Genomic DNA, 9,258 nt, shown 5'->3' on the forward strand with positions numbered 1-9,258 from the left:
ACACCGAGTGATATTAATGTCAAGAGTTGATGAAATATTTTTTATTGTTGCTAAGCAAATACGAGCCAAAGCTAAAATTTATACTTATGACTTATATTGACACAAAATTTGTTGAACCTAGAATATTGTCTCTACTTAATAAAAGAAGATATTTTATCTTTATAAGATAAATATTTATTAATAAAATTTTATCTAAAAATATCCATGTGTGATCTCGTTTTGAAGAATTTGTTATAAGAAATTTAATGGTGCAATCGGATTTTAATTTATATATCTGGTTTAGGAGTTATGATTTTTTTTAATTTGCTAAAACAATTTTGCATGCATAGGTGAGTGGGCCCTAGGTTGATGGGATAGCGTGTCATCGTACAGTAAAAAAGACCACCAAAGGCATGTGAGTTGTGGACGGGTCCTCTCCATAATTTTTAGTTGTAGAGATAAATATTCATTAGTAAAATTTTATCTAAATATATCCATATATGATCTTGTTTTGAACGATTTATTATAAAAAACTTAATGGTGCAAATGGAATTTAATTTATATCTTCAGTTTAAGATTTATGACTTTTTTAATTCGCTAAAACAATTTTGTATGCATGGATGAGTGGCGCCTTGGTTGATGTGATAGCTATCATGGTATAGTAAAAGGGACTAAAGTTGTGGCTTCATCATAGGTGTGGTAGATGGGTCCTCTCCATAATTTTTAGTTGTAGAGACTAGACACTATTTTAATGGTACTTATTTTGTAATCCCTCAATTCTAAATTATAACCAGTTCAGGCTTTTCCGGACATATGTCCTTAATCTTAATATTTTTAAACCTTATTTAAAGAACATATAATTTAAATTTAAGTTGTTTTCGATAGGTATTCATAAATTCAAAAGCTGTTGACTATAAAGTTGGTCCGAACTCCCATCCCGTACAAAAAATATTATAGAGTTCAAAATTGTTAAAACTCCAACCAATGTGTATTATTATATATAATAATTAATAAATATATCATACATATTTTTTATATCTAATTAAAAGTTTTTAAAAATTAGGGCTCCTTGCTAAATTTTAGAATTTTAATCACTTTAGTAACTAAACTTCCAAACACACGGACTAAAAAAGAAACTAAAATAGTTTTGTCCCACTAGTGATTCAAGAGTAACTAAAATAATTTTAACAAGCTAAAAATTAGCAAGAGGAACCAAAAAGGGCCTAAGAGCATCTCTAAAAGACTAGGTAAAATTATATTCTAAACTAGAAGATTTAGCCATTGTGTAAAATAAAAAAACTCACTTAAAATATAGAGTTCCACAACAGCCTTTGTATATGATAACTAGTGAGGATGACATGCTATATATAACAAAGCGAAAGTTTATAGATAATAAACTTGCTATTTTAGCAAACCAGATAGCACACTTGTTTGACTTTAATTTTTACTTTAAAAATATAAAAATACCCTAGATAACATGGATAAATCTTTGCTCAATCTCAACTCGCATACACCTTCCGAACCAAAATTTAGGCTAATTCTCGTATCCCGCGCTCTACCTCACCACGCAGTCGCGAGCCAAATTTTTTTTGGCCAAGTCCCGCGCTCGCTTGAAAAGTTTGAAAGAAAAATCCCAATCTCCAATGCCACCACTGATACCGGCATAGGTTCCCCCGCGGCCCCGCCTCCACCTCTCTCAATCCAAACAAATGGCCCCAGATCTGCCGCCTAGGTCGCCCTGCGGCCTCCGCTCCATCTCATTCCTCCGGTCTCATGTCGGCCTCCTCTTCCACAGCCCCTACAACGCCACCCCCTTGATCACCCTCCAGGGCGGCGGCCTTCCTCCTCACTGGTCATTATCTCCTCTCCGATCCAGGCACCCCTCCTCTCCCTGGTCATGGAACGGTGTTGAGGAACAGCGGATCCTTGCACCGACAGTCAGTGGATCCTCGCGCCGGTGCAGCAGCTGCCAGGATGCTAGGGATGTCCGACGGCCTCGGCCTCAACCTCTGTGTAGAAGCATGGCGTTGTGCCAGGCAGGGCCTCCAGGAGACGGATCTGTCCAGCAATACAGGTAATTTAATTTTAATGGAATTTCAAGGCATCTTGTGCAACCTATCAAAACAAGTGCTAAGCATGTACATCTCAGTTTCCCTAGCTGCTTTAATTAGTACTCCACAATCAGATCGGCGAAGACCTATACTACATGTCTGCACCTAGTGTATCTCAGGTTTGCCCCCAATCTCCTTGCAATTTTTGTACATTATTTTAATTCCTTCCGCATGCTTGTTGGGGCCTCTGCGCATCCTGAAACTTTACTAAAATTTTAAATGTTATTTATTGGATATTGTGCTCAACAGCATAGTTATTTTAAATATTTGTGGATGATGATATTACTGAATTATCATTGTCACGGTAGCCCTCTGTATATGTGTTGCCCTGGGGGAAAGGTGAATTTGGGAGGGTGAATTCAAGGTGTCCTGAAACTAATGCAATTGTCTAGTTACATCATAGTACCTTTTTTCAACGGGATATTCTCATTAGAGCAAGGTCAATAATAGAGCCAAGTGCTTGGCTATAAGCCAAATAATTAGAGCCAAGTTATACAATAAGTTGTCTTCTACTTGTCTCTAAAACACATTCTCTTTCTTCTTTCTTCTCACAACATTTGCTTTTTGGGCCCACTACTACCTATGCATCCGTGCCCAGCTTGGTGCTTAACTAAGAGCCAAACTATCATCTCTCTCCTCTCTTCTCTCCTCCACATCAGCATTAGCTTGGCTATAAGCCTATTATTGTACCTGCTCTTACATAGCTGTCTTGAAACAGATGCAATTTCTAGAACTAGTTTGACATCAAAGTTGATTCTTACTGTAACCGGAACAGAGCTTATTTTGACTAGGATAATTCATTTTGAGAATTGCAATGTACTTTCGCTTCATACAGATTGGCCTAGTGTTTTAGAAAAAATATATCCATCTGCTGAAATCATAACTGAACCATAGCTGATTTTGTGCTTTTCTGTTCTATAGAGAATTGCAAAGCAGGCTATTGCTTGAGGCCTGCTCTTCTCTTCGTGCTTTATAAATGCCGCAAGTATTTGAAACTATACTAATAATTTATTCTTTGTAAATCTTCCCAGAATTCGTTGCCAATCTATGAACACAGCTAATCTATTAGGAGCTTCTTCAATGGTATGTTTTCACATGACTGGTTTCCTTTTCTGAGATAGTGTTATTCACCTTTGTCTCGAGAGATCTTGGACTTACTCAATTACTTATAACATGCAAAGGCTTGCCTTTATTTTGTTTAAAGATCCATGTCCCCCTGCTCCTTGCTTCAAGCATATCCATATATGTGTATGTTTTAGCTGAACTACAACATTCACCCTGAGAAACTGACTGTGTTATAAAAAAATCATCAGTTTTTTCTTCTTGTTTCACTAACTTTATATTTGTATATCAGGAACATTCTTAACCACTCTGAATACGCATTTGGGCTGTCAAATTGATATCCACTCGCCAAACTCTGAGATTCACAGGTACAGTCAAATTGCTCAATTTTTTGACATTCCACTTTACTGTCTTGGTCATGATCTATATGCTCAACATATTATTTGATATTTTGTTGTGATCTTATATAGTTGTATAACAGAGAATATAGGAATAAATTTGGGATCAATAGGTATGGTCAAAGTGCTCGTGTTTTTTACAGTCCACTTTATTGACTTGGTATATGCTTGTGATCTCCTCAAATGTTTGCGTCCTACGCTAGATCCACTGTGTCGACTCCTTCTGGTGGATCAGAAGGATCTGATTGATGATGCTGCCCTGCATAACTTTCTGTACATGTCATTTTACTAAATTCCTCAATTTTCCTTGTGATTACTCTGAGTCTTAGTTTTCTTTTGAACTTGTGCAAACCAAAGGCAAATATCTTCTAAGTGAATCCATGATATATAGGTACATGCTATGAAGTGACTGAATAACAAATCTTTATTAAGAAAGTGAGGTCTGCCAAGGTAAGGCTATTCTTTCAAGTATATACAGTTTGTTGTCTATATTTTTTGGCATTGTTTGATGAGACCTTCATTGGTATATACTTATAGACTTGATGTCTACTTTAATATTGTTGCTATATTTAGATTACTGTGAGTCTTAGATTTAGATTTAGTTTCATATACAGACTCTTAATCTCAAAGTTTTGTTTTTAGCTTTTATCTTTATTAATGCACCTAAAGCCAAAAAAATAGATAGTATAACTTGAAAGGGAGTAGGTATTTCTTCCTGTTGTGACAGTCACATGTTGATTTAAAAATCACATGGTCAGTCATGCAAAACCACCCAGATTCCTCTTACTATAGCCTAACATGATTAGTGTCCGCTCAAATTGATGAAGAGTAGGACTTCAGCACTTTGTATATTTACTACTACTTGAACCATATAAGATATCTAAATTTTTATATTTACCACAACTCGAACTTGTACAACCTTGGTATGTACAATCTTGGTATGTTTTGTTCTTGCTAGACCCGTCTGATTAGAATTAATGTTTGTCAACTTAATCTTCGCTTATTTTGCAGCAAGATGGAAATATGTAACTTGACGTGGATGGAAAAACAAGCTACAAGTTTTGGAGTGAACAAGATAGATTTTAGGTGTTAGCGAAAAATATAGATATTTGTATGATTTTACCACTTCTATTATGTTTCTTTATGAATACAGTTAGTATTCAAGAGTGTACTTTAATGATTTATAATCGGTATCTTATTTTGTTTGTAAAGACAATGGTTTTTCAATGTAATGTCTTCATGATTCACTTTCTAATTATCTAATCATCCAAATTCATTTGTGTCTAGATTTGTAAAACATGTTTGTTTCTATATTTTTATACGATATTATAAGACATTATTATATAACGTGTTTCCATTATTAGACACAAAATATAAATGGGTGTATAAAGTTGTCTATATTTTCTTGAAACACAAAATTGTGTTATTAGACAATGTATCTATATTGTTAAACATGTGATATAAATGTATCTACTCAAACGTTTCTATACTACTTAATACGCAATATGATGTCATTACACAGTGTGACTACGTTAGTATGCACATAATATAAATGTATCTACGAGAATGTCTCTATACTTCTTGACACACAATACAATGTCATTACACAACGTGACTACATTAGTACACATAATATGAATGTATCTATGAGAACGCCTCTATATTTCTTAACACGTAACAAAAGCGCTGCTATATAACATAACTATAGAAAAAGACATGTTATATTAATGTATCTATAAAAGTGAATCAATATGTGTAGGCACGGAAGTAATGTCTCCACAAAATGTCTCTTTCTCACATTGACACGCTTAGGGAATTCATCTCTACAAGTCCTGACACGGTCCATGCGAAGACGCTTCTAACACGCTTTATTAAAACATGCCTACAAACTTGTAGAGACGAAATAAAATGTGTCTAACATATAAATAAAGCGTCGCTATAGGGGGGTATTTCTAGTAGTGTCAGCTTCAGATGGCAAATCAGACAGGTTATTGACATGGGAGAAGACGAGCACGATCCACCCATCATCCTTGGAAGACCGTTCCTCAGCACCGTTAAAGCAATCATCTACATTGGAACCAGAGAAGTCTATATGCACTTCTCCTCTGAGAAGGTACGCCGCTATTTTACTAACCCTAACTATATAGTTGAAGACTCTAAACAGGTCAGGACAAGAAGAAGACGACGCAACCACAAACAGAGGAGGCAAATCATCAAGGACGGATGGACAGACTACGAAGGAGAAGTGGTAAAGTCTGAAGACATACAACTTGAACAGAACTGTCCTGAGGAGACCGTAGCACCGAGTCAAGTGTGTAGAGAGAAGATAGTTATACATGAAGAGCAGGCGCCGCCGGAACCACTAACTACGCCATCCAGTAAATCCCAGGACGACTGAGAAAACGGAGAGTCTCATTCGGAGGACTTAAAAACGCCGAACGCCTTGCCAAGAGGTAAACTTGTTAGTTATTTTTTTTTCCTTTCAACTATTTAAAATAGTTTGCTTAGTTAATCAGGTTCATATCATCTTGAAAAGAAAATAAAAATGTTAAAAATAGTAAGCCCCATGTGAGTATGCTCATGGCATAAAACCCATAAGTACATCCACTGTGGTTGCGTAAAAATGAAATAAGTATATTCCTGTCCTATAAAAAGTTAAATTATAAAAATAAATTTATGATCCTACTAAAGAGAGTAATATTTATTGAGAAGGCTCAACATGATAAAGGCTAGGTATTTATGCTAACACTTAACTAGTTCCACAAAGCTTTGTTGTCTATTTGAGCTCCACAAAATTCAAGGATCAAAGAAGACTAGCAGACGGAGGACATCCTAATCGTTGTCACGGTGCTGCTGACATTCAAATACACCTCCACCACTTGCTAGCTACATCAGAAGAAATTACGTCAAAATCCAGCTTGGGGGAGAGCAGCCCCATTTGTCCAGCTAAGTGTTCTACTCACGTTTATACTTTACTCTAATAATAAAAAGATGCATGATCATAAAAACCCAAATAAAGATTTTGTGCTTATATATATCTTAGTTTGCTAAATAAATAAATAAATAAAGTTTGCTATGAATCCTCATGATAAGCTCTCACATGGAAATAATAAATAGTTGCTCTGCCATGACTAATTCTCAAAATTGAAATCTCTCTCAAGTTTAGGCATGACTGTTATTAATTAAGATTTGCTCTAAACCTGAACTTGTGGGAAGAGTACTTGATCTAAAGTCTAAGTCGTTAACAGATATGATATGGGAAGGTTGAGCTACTGTTTATCTGTTCCTAGAGATGCTAGAATTCTGGAGAATTTTATCTTTGAAAATCTATAAAATGTTGCATGACGAATTCCTATATGATGAGAGTTTAAAATCCTACCACAACCATATATACATGCTTTTTAGACTATGAACCATACATTTACTTTTTACTGCTTATGAGCATTGAGTGTGGTCAAGCTATGTAGACCCTTAGGAGTTTGTCATGTGGTTAAAATCAAGATTCACTTGCACGTTCACTCATACATGCTGCTTCTACTCCGGAAGTACGCATCCACATATATCCACCCATTTCCATCTCCAGAACCACCCAAAAATATTCTACTCCTAATCCGGGAGAGAATAGCCAAAAACATTCTCCTATTTCTGTTTTTCCCTGTGAAATAAATGCTCAAGTTATCTTGGTTACTACCACTTGCTATATTATTTCGAGAGATTAGTGCTCTAATTAAAAAAAGAGAGAAAGAGAAAAAAAGAAGAAGATACGAGGAAATAAAAAGGGGCAAGTGCCCGGAACCTCGAAAGAAAAGAAAAAGTGAGACGAGAGGTAAAAATGGACAAGTGTCCGATAGTAGAATTAGGGGTACAAGATACCCACCTGAGAGAAAAGAAAAAAAAGAAAATATAGAGTATCTCATTCTCCTCAAAATGTTTCAAAAGAGCAAGAAAGGTATGTATCCCCTCAAAAGAGCATAAGTAGAATTAGACTTTCACCATTATCACCATCATCACCATACACCATTCATTCGCCACACATGCACATCTTGATTTGACTTATTTAATTGTTTCTCTGGATCCATGGTTTGACTATGCAATAAATGTCTTGTAAGTATGTATTAGTTGTCTCCCACCTATGAGCTCCAGATATCAAAACCTTATTAGAGTAGGGTGAGAGAGAAGGAAATGTCACTATGCCTTATACCACAAAAACTATATACTTTGAGAGAAGGCATACACCATTACTGCCTTGGTAAGGATCCAGAAATACCACAAAAGAGAGACTAGAGAGAGTCATACAAGGAATCTCTGAGTTTTATTTGAGAATCTACAAAAACTCCAGAGCTATAGTTAATCAAAGAACAAGAGACATGACGCTTGACTAGACCGTTCTATCTTTTAACTGCTCAAGACATAAGTGACGGTTGCAAGCCCCATGGTGGAAGGTAAAATGAGTAAGTTTAAATCTTAACAGTTTATCCTAACCCAGAGATGAGATCTTGTTTGAACGCATGTATATCTTTAAGGCATGAAACCACTGCAGAAACTCTTGAGTTCATCTTTGCTCAGGGACGAGCAAAGGTTAAGCTTGGGGGAGCTTGTTGACGGTCCTTAATGCTCACATTTAACCATCAACTAATCATGGAAAAGGATCCAAATGCAACCAACACCTAGACTTAGGGTTTTATCTGACAGAATTCCACGAGTTTTGGTGTTTGTCTATTTCTGCAGGGGGTTATCAGGAAATACGAAAGAAAGGCCCACACGTCAGGTTTACATAGAGATATTAACGTGCTGCGCAATTTTCTACCATCTAGAAGACTCCAGAAGCCACGAGAACGAATGGAAAGGAAATTGGGCTCGGAGGCAGGGCGCCCGCCCAACTCTCCTGGGCGCCCGCCCAGCTACAGTGCCCAATCAGGACACGTTTTGCGGATTATGCTCCACCGACCTAAAGGATCAAGGAAAACCACACGATCAATGTCGGTTTGATCCGACGGCCCAGATTCACTTGAAGGGACTATAAAACTAGACCCCCTGGCCCCTAGAGATCATACCTCTTCTACAGAATCAAAGTTAGGGTTTCAATTCTTCATCCAAGTAGAGAGGATCCCTCTAGTTCTTCTAGTTCTACCTCTAGTTCATCTAGATCTAGTTCTAGTTCATCTAGTTCTAGTTCTGGTTCCTCTAGTTCTAGTTCTAGTTAGTTCTAGTTGTAATCTAGAAAATAGGGAGAGAGAAGAGGAGAGCGGAGAAGGAGGAGCCGGATCTGTCGGATCTTCCTCAACATTGTACTTTTGCAGCAACGGGTTCGTTCTTCATCATTCTCCAGGTTCTTCAACTCATAACTCCTGAGTTCTCTAATTACTTTTATTTACATTCAAGTTATTTATTGGATTCCCGCTTGCATCAAGTGCTCTAATCTTTGAAACATTAGAGTAGTAATTAATAGATTAGATGTGGTGTTTAGTCTTGCAATTACCTGGAATTGCACCCAATCCTGCGGATTGTTGTGGTAGCCTTAGGGTAGTGACAGCCCTAACGGTCGACGTATTCCACCTTGTTCGGATCGATGTTTGTAGGACCGTTGTCGGAGCTTCCTAGCCCCCTTCTCATCTCTTTCTGTGGTTAGTGTTCTGATGTCCCGAAATAGATAATCTTGAAGTAATTCTTGATTCTTAGATCAACTAGAGAACTCTCAGGAAACTTCC

Source organism: Sorghum bicolor, chromosome 7 (genome assembly GCF_000003195.3).
Source record: "Sorghum bicolor cultivar BTx623 chromosome 7, Sorghum_bicolor_NCBIv3, whole genome shotgun sequence".
In the NCBI taxonomy this organism is placed as follows: Eukaryota; Viridiplantae; Streptophyta; class Magnoliopsida; order Poales; family Poaceae; genus Sorghum; species Sorghum bicolor.